Below are 19,129 nucleotides of genomic sequence, written 5' to 3'. Positions count from 1 at the left end.
TAAAATAATGAACAAATGCATTTTAAAACATTACGTGAAAAGATAGTAAAATATATAATTCACCTATATATCAAATTATGGGGTAATATAAAAAACAAAACTTTAAAAGCAGTAACATTGAGTTTCCCACTGCCCCATTAATTACATTTTCGTGACATTTATATTCTATGGAAAGACAGGGTTAAAAGTTAATTGATGAACTGACAAATTGAACCATTTAGGGAATTCACTGATCACCTGAAGATGAGGACTTTGTGATTTTTTAATAACAGAGAATTAAGAACTATCTAAGTTTGGTCTTCCATCACCAAGAAGTCTAGGAAAAACTTGTGTGTATGTGAGTCCAAAAGGCAGCTAGCAGAAAGAATACAGGAGGCAGTCAACTCTCACAGAAGTTAGGGATAAGAATAATAAGATCATAAAATTCAGTAGTTTGTGAGTGTTTTTTGTAAGTTAAAATAGATTGCCACTTCAGATGTAGAACTTAGTAAACTTTAATATCTGGAGCAACAAAGTACTTGTAAGACCCCGGCAGTTCCATAGAGCATGAAGCACATGCTCAGCTGGGTGAGTGGCAGCCTGGCCCAGTTTTCCTGTGTGCAGGTGCAGAAATTTAGTGTAGAGATAATTAAACATTAGCACTTCCTCTCAACAGTCTAAAAGCTATTTTTTTTTGTGTGTGATTCAAGGATTAAGGAGTACCCTGGGAATGCTTCTTGACAGATATTTTTCTTTTTGTAAAGCTATAGAAACATTAAGAAGCAAACTAATAGAGTATATTTGAAAACTTTAACTAAATCCAATGAGGTAATGGGATATATTTTTCCTATCTCAGTCTCCTGTCTTCACCTTCTATTCACTTTTTCTTCCCTTATCAAGAAATTTTTTTTTACAATCCTGTGGTAACATTTTTGCCTTCTTTATATGATAGTATAGAAAACATTAACAGTAAAAATAAAATAAAAGAACTAAAAACATGGTAGTCTGTTGGTAAATATACAGGATTTTGTAGAAAATGTTTATGATGCTATTCACTCAAGTGTTCATTGGAAAAAGTCAAACAAGAGGGATGTCGGGCAGGGAGTTGATTGGTCTTCACCTGTGCTCACATGTGCAACAACAGCTGGGCTTGTGGAGCTCAAGAGAACACATGATAGCTGACAGAGACCACGCAGGTACATCAACATGGCCTGCAGACCTCAGAGCTCCATCTGAAGAGGCTTATTTGCAAATCCTTCAATAGTCCTATGCCTTCATAAGGCGTTACAAGGCTCCATCCAGGACATAGCGGGGTCAAGAAGAGAATCCAGGTGGGGAGCATTTGTCAAGACCTTTTGATCATTTCTGATAGAGAGTAAGAGTTGCTGGTGATGGCGTTCAAACTACAAGGAATATCCTAAAGCATCACATGCTTTCGCTTTAATTTAAGAGTATGGCATTGGATTCATGTGAATACTTTTCAGAGGACTTCTGTATGTTTACAACATGGAAATGTAGAGTAACTCTCTTGTCAATTGTTCTTTCTAAACATGTGTAGACACTGGAGTCTAATAAAATTAGGACAAACTTCATTAAAAATCTTTATTGTGTACCTACCAGGTGCATGACACTTTGCTGAGAAAGAATTTATGACTGTTTATAGTGTAGCATTGCATCAAATGTATTTTGAAAGTCCAAAGACAACTGCTGCCTGCCCGTGTTGTCAATAATAGAAGTTCATGACATTTGATTCGCGTCTCTGTGAGGCAATGTTATTCTGATTTAATAGCTTCCATCTGCTCCCCTCATTTTCATTGCTCCTTTTACAGTTTCAAATTCCACCCTGTGTCCTCCAGGGAAATTTTCTGAAGCATTGATTCTACTCATCTATAAATTGGAGGGGGGGATGTGTTGCCTCTTCTTCAACCTTATGGTTTTGTTTATTGATCTTGATTGTGAGGGAACTTGTTGACATGGACACACTTGTTTTTCATTTCTTCTCCTTCCTTTATTTATTATTTTCTGTGTGTGTGTGTGTGTGTGTGTGTGTGTGTGTGTGTGTGTGTGTGTTTGTGTGTTGGTAAGTGCTAAGAAATGGAAAGGACTCAACTCTAACAAAAGTTAGTGTGGAAACCTTTTACAGCAATGAGAAATAAGGGACACCAAAACAAAAAGGACACAGTGGAATATCTATATGTGTAATTTCTCACTGGGCAGCTTTAACTTGGGACTGTATAAACAATAAAAATGTATGCTTAAAATTTTCTTTTAAAAATTTCAATTAAAGAGCATTAATATGAAGTCTTATTTATAACCATCATAATGGATTGCCGTGCCCCTCAGCTAGATGCCAGTATCAAGAGAAGCATGATATAGTTGTGAAAATCCATGGTCACAATTTTGGAATTATTAAACTTCTATTTAAAAATTATTATTACATCTAACTGGCGAACATCAGCAAGATCCCATAGTGATATCATATTCTGTCCAATCTCATGTATCTGTGATGTCAAAATTAAATATCACTGGGCTTTTCTGTATGGTAGCAGAGGCTTTACACAGGCTTTTATATTAAGACAATTAAGCAAACAAGACAGCAAACACTTTTGTAAATGCCAATAGTCGGCATGATATAAAATTAATTACATGTAACTTATTATATTATTTTGAGGAGCCATGTTTTACTTTTCTTTTATTATTTTCAATATAAGTTTTAAGAAAGACATATAGTGATATTTAAGATTTAAAAATTCAAGTTGCTGTAATCTACATTTAATGTAGTACTCCGCGTCCTTCCATGGAACAGAATTGGAATAATACTTTAAGCTCATGCTTTGGGGAAATCCTCCTTAATTCACAAGAAATGAATGAACTCTGGTACATTTGGGATGATAGGACACCTTATAATACATGGAAGAACTACAGACATCAATAAGAAAACCTTGCCTCAAACTTTCCTCCACACTTTTCCAAATGGAGTTTCATTTTTGGGTACCACTTAGATGTAGGCTGGCCTGGTTAGTGTTTACCCAGCTTCCTCTGCTCCAATAGTAACTAGTTCACTGCTCTTGCCCATGTCAGTTGACCGGCATCTCACCTTCTCCACTCAGACATCCCCGACCTGTTGTAAATTCCTCTGGTTCCTGCCTTTGTTTGCTTGTGGGTTCTACATTATTTTATGCAATTCTTCTGTAGACATTGTGATGACTAGAATCAGCCTCTTTTCCAACCTCTGAAGTGGCCTCTATTTTGTTTTCCTCATGGTGTGCCCTGCCTGGTAGTCTGCTGTTCGTCATGCTATGCTCATCGACTGCGTTGGATTCACATCACCTGACATCCCACACTCTTTCCTCATCTGCTTAGCTCTTTATCCTCTTTGGTGGCAGAAAATGCGTTTCTTTCATAGGCAGCACAATGCTTTGTGATTTATACAAACCATGTCTGAAATCAAGATTTTTCTTTCAGAATAAAGCTGTATTTTCCTTGTATCTATTTTCATACTTGTGTTAATGTGTTTCTTCCCTCGTTTCACAAGCTTGGAACATGTATCAGTCAAGTGCTAACCATTTTAGAAAGTGTTTCATGTACATGTCTGTATAATATTAAATCCCAACACTCTACTTATTGCCGCCATTAAGCTTGCTCCTATTTTTCATAACACATACTTAAAAGCAATGAATTTATTGTCTGGTAGCTTCCACCCACCCACAAGCAGTGGAATTTTTATGTGGATGTTTCATATCAATGTGCATCTCATCAGATCCTGGAATTAGTGAGTGATTAATTTCTACTTGGATCCACTAATTAGATAGTGTTTTATCTTCATTTTAAAGTAATTCCAAATGAGTTTTCTAGATAATTTCTCTGAATAGTTTAGCAAAGACTCATGTTTGAGAAACACTACACTATATTCAATAACTCAGGGTTTAGTTTCATTTGCTTTTGAATTATTGTTTTGATCAGTTTTATCAGATTTTCCACCTTGGAGACTTACTGTGCCTCTGGTGTAGGTAGTCTAGGCTCTTGTCTTTGTGACAAATATGGTGATGTTGCTTGCAGCGTTGAGTCACATATTAAAATTCTGAAGGTCATTTTAACCCAGACATCAAGAACATTGTTTTTTAAATACATTTTTGTCTTCAAAACTAAATAGTTAACCAATTGTAAACCACCTACTCCTATGACACAAAGTATAACAATCCCAAATTTTCCTTTCTTGGATTGGCCGTATACTCAAAGTGGTTTCCTCATATTTATGTTTTATTTCATGTTTCTAGCTGTTCATTTTCTGAGTTTAAATGTAGTTTTATTCCTTCAGAATTTTAAATGTATTTTGCCTGACCTAACTTCCATTCATTATTTATGTTAGCATTGGGAACTTCGCTCAAATTTCAAATTCTAATATACATCACTTACATATCTTCTCATTTTTTTCAAATGAGTAGTCTATAAATGTGTTAGAAAAATATCAACTGTTTTAATCTTTTTGTTTTTTTTTTTACTAGAAGCACTATTTTCCACTACATTATACTGTTTTTGCTTTATTTTGTTTTAATACTTTTTTCTATTTTTACATATATATATATTTATATTGTTATAATATATATGATAAACTACCTACAGCAAGAAAAACCATGAAACAATCAGCAATTATATAAATGTTACCTTCATAGTGTTCTGCCTATTTGTATTTGGCAACCTTAAAGAAAGCATGCAGTGTTTCAGGGTATAATTCATTCATCTTTATTACTAAAATAATTAAAAATAAGTTTTAGTACTAATATATATGTTAGCCAATATTTTTAAAAATGTCCATTTATGGTGCTTTAAAAAATACCTCCCATTATTGGGGACTAAAAATATCATTTTTTTACACAAATAAAAAATTGTATTTTAACGCTTGTGTTAAAGTAAAAGAACTTATTTGAAACTACTAATTCATGTTGAAATTGCTTTATTTAGTTCTTTTTTACTCTCATTTCTCAGGTTTTGTTTCCTAAATCTATTTCTGTAGAAATTACTTGGAAATTTTAGTGACCTGTAGAAAGAATGGCAAATTAAGGTCTCACAGTGGACAAAGGCTACCTAGTGATCTTGATGCTCTTGCCTCAATCTCCATAGTGCTAGAATTACTGGTGTTCCCTCCCAGCCCTGGCTAACATTTTTCCTATTGCTGTTGGTTTTATGAATTCGTCTTAACATATTTACTTATATGATGAGATTAACTAAAGTGAAAAAAACCCTGAAAAATTGATGGAAAAAAAAAAACCTGATTGGGATGTCTCCAGTGAGAGTTGCAACTGCCTACATTGCTTCCATAGGTGTGTATTCAGGAATGGATGTTCTTTGCAAATATATTCTCACATTTTATGTTAATAAAGATTGATGAGGTTAATAAAGTATATCAGGCTTTAGAATCCTGCACTTAAATTGCTTCATTAACAGCTAAAAGCAAAACAAAAAATGAGCAAGATTTCCATTGGAAACAAAAAGCACTAGTTGACTGTATGTTATCTGTATGCTGTAGACACACTGAGGGCAGTATGACTCTGAAGAAAGAGGCTCAATCTCAAGACTTCAGGGTCAAAGAAAAGCAGTGTAAACACATACAGTTACAGGTGGCTTCCGGGCAACTGTGCATGCTAAGACCTGATGGAACTTTGCAGAGTGTACTCACAGAGGGGCAAGGCATCTCCTGACAGTGTGGTCAGTCTGTCATTGACCAGAACATTGTCAAGGAGAACAGGATTCCAAAAGTTCCATACACAAATGGACAACAGACTGTTATGTGCAACACACTTACAAATGTTTAGTTACGAAATTTGATTTGATAGTTTATCTTGTGGATGGTGAATGTTTATGATGGAAGACCAGCTCAGTTGAAGAAAATTGTGAACTGTTGGCAATATTTTGACCACAGCACCATTGACATCCATTAAGATCATACCGTACAAGTCTCAAAGTCAATGTCCTATGGTTTCATAAAAAGCAAATTATGTTTTTTTCTTCCCCAATTTCTCTTCCAGTCACCTTAATCCATAAGCAAATTTTGCATGCCCTTGCCAGTAGCCACTTGTGGCCATCCTACTTTGAACAAGACAGAACTCCTTTGGCCAATGACTTCGCAGATTTAATAATGATGAATGGCTTATGTACTCCAATATCTAGATGTATGAAGACTGCACCAAGCTTTCCGATAAACATGGCAGAGAAAAAGCAGTGTGATGTTTTCAAATCAAGCTGCTTGGGAGAAGGGGCAAACAGGGTTCAGTAACTGAGATGCTTAGAATATTAATTTGTCTACTGTGATCAATATTGACCAGGATATTTTTCTGTATCTATATTCACTGTTCCCTAGTTGGATTCCCAAAATATTTTTATGTACTCTGAAAGATGACATTTTTTTTAAGTTGGATTTAGCCAAAATTTCTTTGGGGCCTCCATGCATCCCATATGAATTTATTAATCCCTCCCCCTCTCTCTTCTCAGGAAAGGATTTGAAACTGTTACTTTTCATGAAAGCATTACCAAATCCAGTTATTTCAGTTAGGCTTTTGTTTCTTAGTTAATACAATCTCCCCATTCTTTCAGCCACAACCCCAGGCAATTCCTACTATGGAATGACACCAAACAACCTGTCAAGAGCCTTTTAAAATTGCTGCCAGACTCCAGCGACATTCTTAAGGCATATGGGGTACTGATGTGCATAAAATATCGCCAAAACTACCTGATGTTCACTGTGTCAGGGAGTCATAGCCTGATGCAGTTCTCTGGTTTACATTTACAACATACTCAGTGATTTTAACATCAAAAAATAGCAAATAAGCCAAAGTGATCAAAAATGTCCTTTTCAATAAATTGTACCTCACAGCCCCCCAGGCTTTAGGTTCTGTCAATAACAATGGAATACATATATAAAGCAAAGATGAAAATTACATAGCATAACTTGTGATTCAGACTAATAGAATAATGGTTATAATTCACATGTGTCACATATTGTACAAAACCATTACAGAAATGTCATGTGAAGCCATGGTGCTTGTACTCTCCCAGAGAACATGAAACTAGCAAACTCAGAAAATACTCCTTAGTAAGCAAAGATTAATTGGAATACAGTCTTTTTAGTTTGCCAATGTTCTTATATTTGTTTACTAATTGGGTATATGTAAGTATATATGCAAAGTCATATGTATACATATACACACACACATATATATATAACTTTAAATTTTAATCTTACATAGAAACATTATGTAAAAATTAGTACTACTTTTAGAGTTATTCATGAGTGTTTCAGGCAGTTGACATATTGTATGATTTCCAGATGAAGACAAATTTGTTCAACTGATTCTGTTTCCTACAATAATCTATAGTCTGTAATAATGACAAGAATATAAAAACTAAAAGATTATGGAATGACACAATCATCAAACTCGGTCCGTGCAGTTCAGTTTCATTATAGATTTAAGCACATAACCTTTGAATGAAGGCTTACATTCATACCACAATTACTGGATTCCAGAAACATTTCTTCAATCTTTGTACTTGAACATGAAAAACAGATTTTGTCAGTTAGCCTTGACTCCTTAGGCAAAATCTTAAGATTGATATCGTCCTCATTTTCACAACATGCATGTTCATGGATAATCGTCCACACTGCAATCTTGTGAGCTAGTGATGCGGACACGCCTTTACTGGTGTACAGTGTCTAGCAAGCTGTAGGTTCCCAAAAGGTTTTCATTAATTTTAGTTGAAATGTTTTCTTCTCTCCATTGACAGTTTTGTTGTTGTTGTTGTTGTTAGACCTGCTTATGGAAGATTTCAGTCTCTGTGCCCTTCTATCAGGAACCTGATTACACTAAAGCAGCACATGCCTTCTCTCTCCGTGTCCATGACTCTGTCCATTCCAGTGTCTCTCTTCTTTCCCAATAACTAAGGGAGAATAATTCAACTATTCTTGAGCCTCCGTCTCAAGCCTGTTGTTGTCCCAAGCTCCTTTGTGCATTTACTTGGAACAATGTTAACTCTAACACTGCCATTCCATCCAAAAGACTAGCCTACTTAAATTTGAGAGGTCATATTTTTATGTTCAAAGAATTTCCATTGTATGTAAATTACCACAGTATAAAAACTAATTTTGAGGACATGCTTATTGAAAGCACTGTATAGCTAACCTATAGAGCTTAACCACAAACATAAATGTTAAAATTAAAAAAAAAAACCTCAGAACAAATACATGAATATGTCTTAAGTAAATTATTTGAAACAAAGCAAAATATATTAAAGTACTAGAAGTGTGACGCCTTTAGAAAATAGATTTGTAAATGATTTATTATATAAGCAACTAAAATATCTTCATCTATAAGTACTTCAAATGAAACTCTATTCCAAAATTAATGGAATTAAAAGTTTAACATTATCTACATTTATATCATGACTGAAAGGATTCCTCATATGAGAAAAAAAAAGTATTTCAAGCTTTGTCGGTGCTTCCTGTAGCATTATATATAGACAGGTAGTGGAGAAAGAGCAAATGCTAACCTCAGATTCAAAAGATGGATTCTGACTTTCAGTTAATTCAAATTCAAAGCTATTTGGAAATTTCAGTGTGTCATGTGACAATTCCATTTTGTCATGTGGCAATTTCAGAGTGTCATGTGACAATTCCATTTTATCATGTGGCAATTCCAGTGTGCTTTGTGGCAAATCCAGTGTGCCTTGTCGCAATTCCAGTGTGCCTTGTGGCAATTCCAGTGATCTACATTAGTTCTTATAATTTCCACCCAACATAGGAGACATGGACTAATAAGGGAGGCAGGGAAAGAGAAGAAGGAAATTTTTATGATCTATAGAACTTTCTTTGTGTACATACTTTGTCACAAAATGAAATTAAAAGTTTGTTAAGAATACTATTAGAAGAAAAAAAAAAAAGAATACTACTACAAAAATAGAGCAAAGGTCACCAGATGTCCTAACAAAGTACATAATGGGGAAAAGCACCACTCATACCTTAGAAAATACTAACCTAAAGGAAACAATAAACAAGAATACAGAAACAGTATTTTTATGGAAAATAAGCATTTTAAAAGATATAAAAATTACCTAAAGAGAGGTAGACCACCAATAAAAATATGAAGATTTGTTAACACCATATTAGTGGCTCCACAGGGAAACATGCATGTATGGATTGATGGAGGACCAAGGTAGGACTGCTTTGGCTCTCCATGGCAACTAGCCTGATCACTTCCTTCCTGGGTGAGAATAACCGAAGATAGCCAGAGCTACAAGCAGCTCCTTCACTTGAAAGGACACTGCATCTGACAGCAAGCAAGTAAGGCAGCCGGTCGCATTTTCCTGCCACTCCTGGCTATCCTCCTGTTGTGGCTGGCTTGCTCATTCTTTCCTCTTCTTATACTTCTAGCTATTCTTCATTTTCAAGACACAATCTACGTATCTTCTTAAACTGATGCAGCTGTCGATAGCACAAAGATTCTCACAGACATTTGTCAGAAGGAGAAACACACGTCTAAAATGTAACATGTAGAGTTTTCCAGCCAAGGTCCCACACTGAAAGGCTGAACTACAAGTGATGATTGTAAAATCAAAACAAATTAAAGATAGATCAATTTATAAAAAATACAGATATCAAGAAAGAATACACGCCTCCATTTCTAGAATGATGGGTGAGCTGTGGCTGGTTTTGTGAATTGGTTTTCATATGATCCAGTTTCTTTTACATCAAAGATGATAGAATACAGATATACATGGAATCTGTCGGAAATCAAATACGATCATTCATCTATCCACTTGGTAAGATCCAATTGTACACTCCATCTCTTTAGTCTTACCACTAACTCCACATATTTCTTACATCTCTAATATACTTGTTCAAAATCTTGTAATTGTTTAATATGTATCACTCTGGGGTTATAGCCTGAGATTCTGGTTTGAAGTCTGAAGTCAAAGAGACAGTTAATACCAGTCATGAGAATAGCTTTTCTTTTGCAAACAACACTTGTTTTCTGCCTTTATATACCCCCCTCAAAAGAGAAGAAATGCAAGTAAGAATAACTAAAGACAAATACTATATCAGATAGGATGGAAAAATATGCTTCTACCCTGCAGGAGTCATGCTTTCAAAATGGTCAAAGGGAACTGCGTCCACATTTCATCTGGTTCAACGCTTCGCACGCATAAGAAAGTACCCTAATCTCTGTGTCAAATACACAGCAAGACTATACACTCACCTCATCGCATACTTCTTCTCAGAGCATGAGCTCATTCATGAATATCACGGCCTGAAAGTTCTTATTTTTGTGCTCTCTCTTTAAGAGGTTAAGAGTAGATTTTTTTAAATTATTAATTTATTCTTGTTACATCTCAATGGTTATCCCATCCCTTGTATCCTCCCATTCTTCCCTCCCTCCCATTTTCCTCTTATTCCCCTCCCCTATGACTGTTCCTGAGGGGGATTACCTGCCCCTGTATATGCTCATAGGGTATCAAGTCTCTTCTTGGCAACCTGCTGTCCTTCCTCTGAGTGCCACCAGGTCTCCCCCTCCAGGGTACATGGTCAAATGTGTGGCACCAGAGTACATGAGAAAGTCATATCCCACTCTCCACTCAACTGTGGAGAATGTTCTGATCATTGGCTAGATCTGGGTAGGGGTTTAAAGCTTACCGCCTGTATTGTCCTTGGCTGGTGCCTTAGTTTGAGCGGGACCCCTGGGCCCAAATCTGCCTATCATAATGTTCTACTTGTAGGTTTCTAGGACCCTCTGGATCCTTCTACTTTGCTATTCTCCCATGCTTCTCTCATTTAGAGTTCCAATAGGATGTCCTCCCCTCTGTCCCAGTTTCCTGGTAAGTGAAGGCTTTCGTGGGACATGCCCCTTGGGCTAGTAAGCAGAATCAAATGGTATATATTCACTTATATCTGCATAAGAGTAGATCTTATTCCCTTCCCCTGACAGGACTGCCTTGCCAGGCCACAGGGGAAGAGGCTGAACTCAGTCCTGATGTGACGTAATGAGTTGGAGCAGGTGGGTAGGAGGGCTCCCCTTTTCACAGGAATAAAAGAGTGGGGAGGGGAAGTGTACGGAGTGTAACTGGGAGAAGAGGGAGGAGGCTCAGACCAGGATGTAAAATGAATAAATAAATAAATTTTAAAAATTTTTAATCACTTTACATCTCAATTGTAGCCCCTCCCTTGTGTCCTCCAGGTCCCACTCTCCCTTCCTCCTCCCTTCTTTCCCCACCCTTCCTCCTCCTTCCTCCTCTTCCCTTCCTCCTTCCCTCTATTACCCTCAAGTAGTCCTCTGACAGAGAGATCCCTTCTCCCCTGACAACTAATGCCTCATCAGGACAGCCTGCATCCACTTCGTCTGTGGCACAGTAAAGCACTCGGGAAGTTACTAACAGGCAGGCAACACATCCATGACAGGGATAGCCCCTGCTTCCCTTAATAGGGGACCTCTAGGAAACTGAGCTGCCTACTGGCTACATATGAGTGGGAGCCCTAGGTCCTTTCCACACATGGTCCTTTTTGGTACATCAGTCTCAACTGTTCCCCTAGGCCCATATTTGTTGGCTCTCTTGGTCTCCTTATGGAGCACCTGTGCCCCTTGGGTACTTCTATCACCCACTCATCGATAAAATTCCCTGTGTTCTGCCCAAAGTTTGGCTGTGAGACTCAATTTCTGCTTTGATCTCCTGCTGGGTAGAGTCTTTCAAAGGACCTCAGTGATAGGCGCTCATCCTGTTCCCTCTCTTTAATTGCTCCCTGGGTCTATTCTTTCTGGCCTTCTGGATGAGAATTAAGCATCCTCCCTAGGGTCTTGTTATTTAGCGTCTTTAGGTCTGTGGATTACAGTGTGGTTATCCTGTACTATGTAGCTAATATCTGTTTATAAGAGGAGTAGATACCATGCCTGTCCTTCTGGGTCTGGGTTACTTCGCTCTGGAAGAAGAGATTTGACTTCTATTCATTTAGCATTCACTTTTATTCAATTTAATATTTCTTCTTTCTTGTCTTGTGTGCTTAAGTTGTGGTTTACACCTTATTTTATTTAAATCAAGGCCATTGATTGTTAGCTTTACCCTTTTCCAATACAAGCAACTTTGGATCCCTTTCCCCTATCTGGGCTGCCTTATATGGCCTCAGTGTGAGAGGATACTCTAGTCCTACAGTGACTTGAGATGCCAGGGTGGGTTGGTACCCCCTTGGAGGCCTCCACTTCTCTGATAAGAAGGAGAAATGGGAGGAGGGGAGGGGGACATGAGGGTGGGGCTGGGAGGAGAATAGGAAGGAGACTGGGATCTGGCTGTAAAGAGGATAAATAAGTAAATAAATAAATAAATAGGAAAATAACACTATAACTCTTAGGTAGGTATAAAATATATTCATTTATAATTCAGATAATAACTTTCCATTTTCTTTTCCTTCTTGATCAACAACTGTTTCTTAACTCCCCCAAACTTGAGCATTAACTCAGTAGCTTTTGCTTCTATGTTTTATTTTCAGAGTTGGAAGGCTATGTAGCACCTTTCCTCTCACATTTGTTGTTTCATGGCCTGTCATATGGTCAGTTTGTGTAAGTGCCCTGTGTATGGCTGTACACCCTCAATGTCAAACAACAAAGACAATGAGAAAATGTCTATGAGAGTTACTTGGTATATTTAACCTGGATAAAACATTGACTGCATTGAACAGGAGAGAAAAAAAAAGTAATAAGGAAGCCCTATTCCCAGTTTTCTGAGATAGCGCCAGATAGATTTCCAAAGTGGTTGTACAAGTTTGCATTCCCACCAACAATGAAGGAGTGTTTCTCTCTCTCCACATCCTTGCCAGCATGTGGTGTAATTTGAATTTTTTATCTCACCCATTCTGATGGGTGTAAGATGAAGTCTCAGAGATGTTTTGGTTTGCATTTCTCTAATAACTAAAGACGTTGAGCGTTTCTTTGAGTGTTTCTCAGCCATTCGATATTCCTCTGTTGAGAATTCTCTGTTTAGTTCTGAGCCCCATTTCTTAATTAGGTTATTTGGTTTGGTGGTATTTAATTTCTTGAGTTCTTTATATATTTTGAATATTAGACCTTTGTCAGATGTAGGGTTGGTGAAGATCTTTTCCCAGTTTGTGGGCTGTTGCTTTGTTCTGTTTACAGTGTCTTCTGCCTTACAGAAGCTTCTCAGCCTCATGAGGTCCCATTTATTTATTGCTGATGTTAAGGCTTGGGCTGTTGGTGTTCTGTTCAGGAAGTTTTCTCTTGTGCCAGTATGTTCTAGGCTCTTCCCCACTTTTTCGTCTAACAGATTTAGTGTCTCTGGTTTTATGTTGAGGTCTTTAATCCATTTGGACTTGAGTTTTGTGCATGGTGATAAATATGGATCTAATTGCATTTTTCTACATGTAGTCCTCCAGTTAGACCAGTACTGTTTGTTGAAGATGTTATTGTTTTCCATTGAATAGATTTGGCTTCTTTAAGACCAAGCTATTCCACTCCTTAGAATATACTCAGAAGATGCTCCACAACACAACAAAGGCATATGCTCAAAAATGTTCATAGCAGCCTTATTCATAATAGGCAGAACCTAGAAACAGCCTAAGTGTCAAAGAATGGGTAAAGAAACTGTGGTATATTTACATTATGGAATACTACTCAGCTATTAAAAACAAGGAAATCCCAATTTCTGGACAAATGGATGGAACTAGAAATAATCATGAGTGAGAGTTAACCCAGAAGCAGAAAGACTCACATGGTATATAGTCACTTATAATTGGATACTAGCCCAAGAGGCATGTCCCATGAAACTCTTCACTTACCAGGAGATGGGGATAGATGTGAGGACATCCGTTTGGGACTCTAGGTGAGAGAAGCATGGGAGAATGGGGAAACAGAAGGATCCAGAGGGTCCTAGAAACCTACAAGAAGAACATCACGATGAACACATCTGGGCCCAGAGGTTCTGTTCAAACTGCTGCAGCAACCAAGGACAATACATGCAGTAAACGTCAAACCTTTACTCAGATCTAGCCAATGGACAGGACATTCTCTACAGTTGAGTGGCAAGTGGGGACTGACTTTGACATGAACTCTGGTGTCCCCTATTTGACCACTTCCCCTTGGTGGGGAGACCTGGTGGCACTCAGAGAAAGGATAATCAGGCTACCAGGATAAGACCTGATAGGCTGTGACCATATGGTGAGGGAGGAGATTCCCTTCTGTCAGAACCTAGGGGAGGGGAATAGGGTGAAAGCAGGATGGAGGGAGGAACAGGAGGATACAAGGGATGGGATAACAATTGAGATGTAATCTGAATAAATTAATTAAATAAAAAAGAAAAAGTAATGAAGTTAAAGAAAGAAAACTTTATTTCTTTACAGTTCTTGTAATGCAGAGTTTTGGCTGCTTTTCCTTTGACTTTAGTAATCCTTAATTTGGGTATTATGAAATGTAGAAATATTTATTAAAATATTTGTAACTTTATATCTTGAAACTAACCATTACTAAAATTCAACTACATAATTATACACCCTGAAAAATCTTGTTTTGTATAGACACAAGCCATGTCTATCTCACTTGCTTCTTTTCTGTCAGAATTTTCTGTCATCTTTATTTAAAACATGTTTAATAATTGTGCTTTAAAGACTTCTTTATGCAGGATTTATTTTTTAACTAAAAAAAGGTTTAATAATTTATCCTGGTTAATGTTTAGTATATTCAGTATTTTGTTAAGGATTTAATCTATCACCTCTGTCTTTTACAGACATGTTTTCTTTAGTTTAAGGGCCTGAAATTGGTGTTTAATTGGTATTCCTTTCTTCTTTGTTCTTTTCCTGGAACTTGCTCTGTAGACCAAGCTGGTCTCGAACTCACAGAGATCCATGTGCCCTGCCTCCTGAGTGCTGGGATTAAAAGCATGTGGCACAGTACCTGGCAGCATTCCTTGTCTCATGCTACCTTTCTTCCCTTAGCTCATACACTTTTATACTAGGTGGCCTTCAAATTAACATATATTTCTTGTGTCAAGTCTGACATACAATAGTTTATTAGATCTAGACAATGTAACATTGTAAAAATATTTCTGCTTCAGTGTTAGGTGGTTTGCTCAGCAGAGTGAAGATCAGGCCAGGTACCACCAGCTCCACACTAGTGAAGTTTCGGCTGAATGGCACAAAGCGTAGTTGCTGGACTCCATTATCTACTTAGTTTTGGAAGAAACTGCCAAACTCTTTTTGAAGTGGTCATGGCATTTTTCCATGTCTGAGAACAGCCAATATGAGTTCTCAATGACCTCCCTTCTCACCATGTCTCCGTGGCTGTGATTTTGGGTTTCAACTAGTCTAGTATGTATATTATATTATTTTACATTTCAGATTTGCCTCATTCTTATGGAAGGCTGTTCTATGCTCCTATTGTGAAAGTGGACCTACTTGCTTTTCCCCATGGCCTTATTAGACTTGTGCCCAGTAATGTTTGATGTTGCATTAGGTGTTTATGTGTTTGTTTTTGTTTTCATTGCACTGACAACATATTTTTATACAAGCAGCTTAAGGAAATCCGGGTTTATTTCACTCACAGCTTGAAAGCACAACCCTTCATGGTGGGAAAGGCAGAGTGACAAGAGTCTGAGGGTACTGCTGTTCAGCACACTTAAGCCTTAATGTTCAATCCAGGACCTCAGACCATGGAATAGTGCTACCCACACTTTGGGAGGGTGTTTCTCCCATATAGAAACTCTCTCACATATTACCTAGGCATATGATGTGTGTGTGTGTGTATGTGTGTATGTGTGTGTGTGTGTGTGTGTGTGTGTGTATGTGAGTGTGTGTGTGTTTATCTTAAATCCCTTCAAGTTGACCACCACCGCGATTCACCATCGTGCCTCTACTAATTGTTAGCTTGACACTCACTTGCATCACCATAACATAACACTCACTATCTCTGTGGGTTCATGGCCATCTCACAATGCAAAATGCATTCAACCCAATTAAAAAAATCCCAGTCCTTTAATTGGCACATTTGAGCTACTGATGATTTATAAAGTTGCTTTAATATTGATTATCTTCCTTCTAACTTAAATACTTCTCTTATTTTTTTTTTAATAAAGATGTCCTTTTTGTATTTCTTGTAAGACAGATCTACAGGCAGTCTATCTTATTTGTCCTCAAAAACATTTGTTCCTTACTTTAGGCAGCTGGCTTCTCAGGGCTTCTAATTTTAGGACGTTGGATTGTTTTCACTCTCAACAGTTCACATATTTTATCTAGTTTTCCTTTTTGTGCTTTTTCTCCACAGGTAAGATTTGTCTCTTCCTCTGACTTCATTTAAAATCTTTTTTCTTTACTCTCAATTTTCTTGTGATTGAAAACTATACGTCTAGTTTTTGGGTTGTGTGTATATATATATACATGTGTTTGAGTGTGTGTGTGTGTGTGTGTGTGTGTGTGTGTCTGTGTGTGTGTGTGTGTTTCCTTCTGACCTCTATTCTCTGCATTACTTGGATCTGTGATTTTTTTATTAGACAGACAATTAGGATAAATTCTTAGTCATTTTTGTGTTAAGAATTTCTTGTGTCCTTTCTTTTTAATGCTTTTTTTCCTTCCTTCCTTCCTTCCTTCCTTCCTTCTTTCCTTCCCTTTTTCTTTTACTTTTATTTTTTTTTTTCTTTTTTGGCCTTATTTATAACAACCTGTCTTAAAACCATTCATAGTCAGCATGTATTCCCTTGATATTTTATTGCATTTCATGGTCCTCAGAACTCACGCATCTTTCTTGTTTCAGTTTTCAAATTTTCTGTTAGTATAGCTGCCATATCAGAGAATCTCTCCTAAGTGGTACCCAGCCAAGGAAAGCAGATGCCAGAAGTAGTCTTTATTTCTTCCAAAGTAGTTGTTTGCTAGCACTTCTGTCTAACTGTAGCATTTCCAACTCTATGTTCAATTGCTTATCTGTTCTTGGACACTAATTTACTTTTCCATTAAATCTCCTTAGTATATAGTTGTAGATGAGAGTCAAGGCTGATGATTCCTACCCTCTGGCGATGCCCAGTTCTTACTCTTACTCTGCTCCTGTTAAGGGTTTCTTTTGTTCCTCACTTTGTCAGCCATGTTTCTTTTGTGTTGGCATACAGCATGTAAAAGAAATTGTTTTAAGTACATCTTTAGTAATGGGGCATGTGTGTGAGTGTGCACATGTGCGCACACATGCATGCATGTGGATTACTACATGGCCTTCTAATGTCCTACAATACACCTCAGTCATTTTATGAGCTATAATTTACACATGTGGACTATGAAACTCACAAATGTTTCTAAGTTTTCCCACCTTTGGATGGCTACTAGAAGCTGGAATTGGGAAACCCACTCTGCCCATGGCAGCTAGTCTATGTAAATGCCCCCCAAGAGGCTTTGAGGAGAGGACTACATTAAAACAGAGAATTCCAAACTAGTGCTGATGGTTTCTACACCTCTCCTGCCCAGAGAGGCTTTTTCCCTGTGGATCTCCAATATTTGATGTCCTCAAAGTAGTTTCTACTCAATTTCAGCACTGACCAGCTGCCTCTCCCTGTATTCTTCTACTGATTTGTTCTGTTTTGAAATAAGAAAACTGTCCCATGTTCTCTGGTATTTTAAAAAAGAGCTACACACTTCCCATGCTTTATCTAGTTTTCATTGGCTGTTGGGACAAAGTTGTGACTACTAAGCATCTTATGCACAGAACTAGAAAGAAACAGACTTTGCATTTAGTTCATATGAAATAAAATGCAACGAAGAAGAACGTAGAAGAAGAACTGTGCCATGTAATGGAGGATGTGTACAAGTTACCTGTGCAGTTATACAGCGCAATACCAGATAGAAAATAGTTTGGAGGGTTGTGGAGAAGGTTCACCCAATGATATTGTTTTCCTTGTAAACTCTGTCATCTTGTACAGAAATTGAACTTTAATTGATTTGAAATATCCATTATTGATTTTTATATCAGATGCATTCGCAGATATCTGAAGGTAAATTTTACTATCCCATGCACCCAATTAAGTTGAAATCATGACTATGGTACAAAGTACACCCCTGCATGTATTTCTTTTTTTTTTTTTAATTTAATTTAATTTTATAACTTTATTAATTTATTCAGATTACAACTCAATTTTTATCCTCTCATTGTATCCTCCCATTCCTCTCTCCCTCCCACTTTCAACCTATTCCCCTCCACTAGGTCTAAGACCAAGGGGCACCTCCTCCCCCACTATATATGGTCATAGATTATCAAGTTTCATCTTGGTAGCCTGCTTATTCTTTCATTGAGTGCCATTAGGCCTCCCCACCAGGGGGAGGTGGTTAAATATGGAGCACCAGAGTTCATGTCAGAGTCAGTCCTCACTCTCCACATAACTGTGGAGAATGTCCTGTCCATTGCATAGATCAGAGTAGGGGTTCGATGTTCACTACTTCTATTGTCCTTGGTTAGTGCAAGAACTCCCTGGTCCATAAAGAAACTGTGGTGCATGTATTTCTTTTTACTTTGTTCATCAAAAATTTGGGTCAGCTTACCTTCAAGTTGAGCACAAGACCTGCCATGGAACACTGAGAAAATATATATTGGGTAAAGAGTGAGTAGACTCTAGTGGTGATATTCAGATATTTAGTGAGAAAATTTATAAAACAAAAATTGACATAGAGGGCTCCTCATGTCCTAAAATCCTAACAATGGCTGCTTTCTAGACTAATGTGTTGTAGACACTTTATAGACTTCTAAAACATTGCTTTTTAGTCACACACATACTGCTTCAACATAGATAGAAAAGGCAAAATCATAGAGTGATTTTAGACATTCGTGTACAAGATAAACATAGCTAAAATGCAGATATCATTTCTGATAAATATTCTTATGATGAAGAAGCTGAGATTCAACTGCACATGGTCTTAGGGCTTGGTCTTCATGCATCTAGATTCAAGCAGAAACCTAGCTAACTCTGGGCTTACAAACAGTAACCCTAAAAAAATAACTAGGAAGCTTTATTAAGCCATAAATAGCATAGGCTCACATGGTGGCTCAATTGCCACAGTTGCTTGTGTCAACACTGGGGACTCTTTTTTCCCTGTAACTCACATGGTGAAAGTGGGTGACCATATCCTACAAGCTGTCAT

Source organism: Acomys russatus, chromosome 11, assembly GCF_903995435.1.
Source record: "Acomys russatus chromosome 11, mAcoRus1.1, whole genome shotgun sequence".
Taxonomy (NCBI): domain Eukaryota; kingdom Metazoa; phylum Chordata; class Mammalia; order Rodentia; family Muridae; genus Acomys; species Acomys russatus.
The sequence above is the reverse complement of the archived record's forward strand: the minus strand, read 5'-3'. Positions refer to the sequence as shown.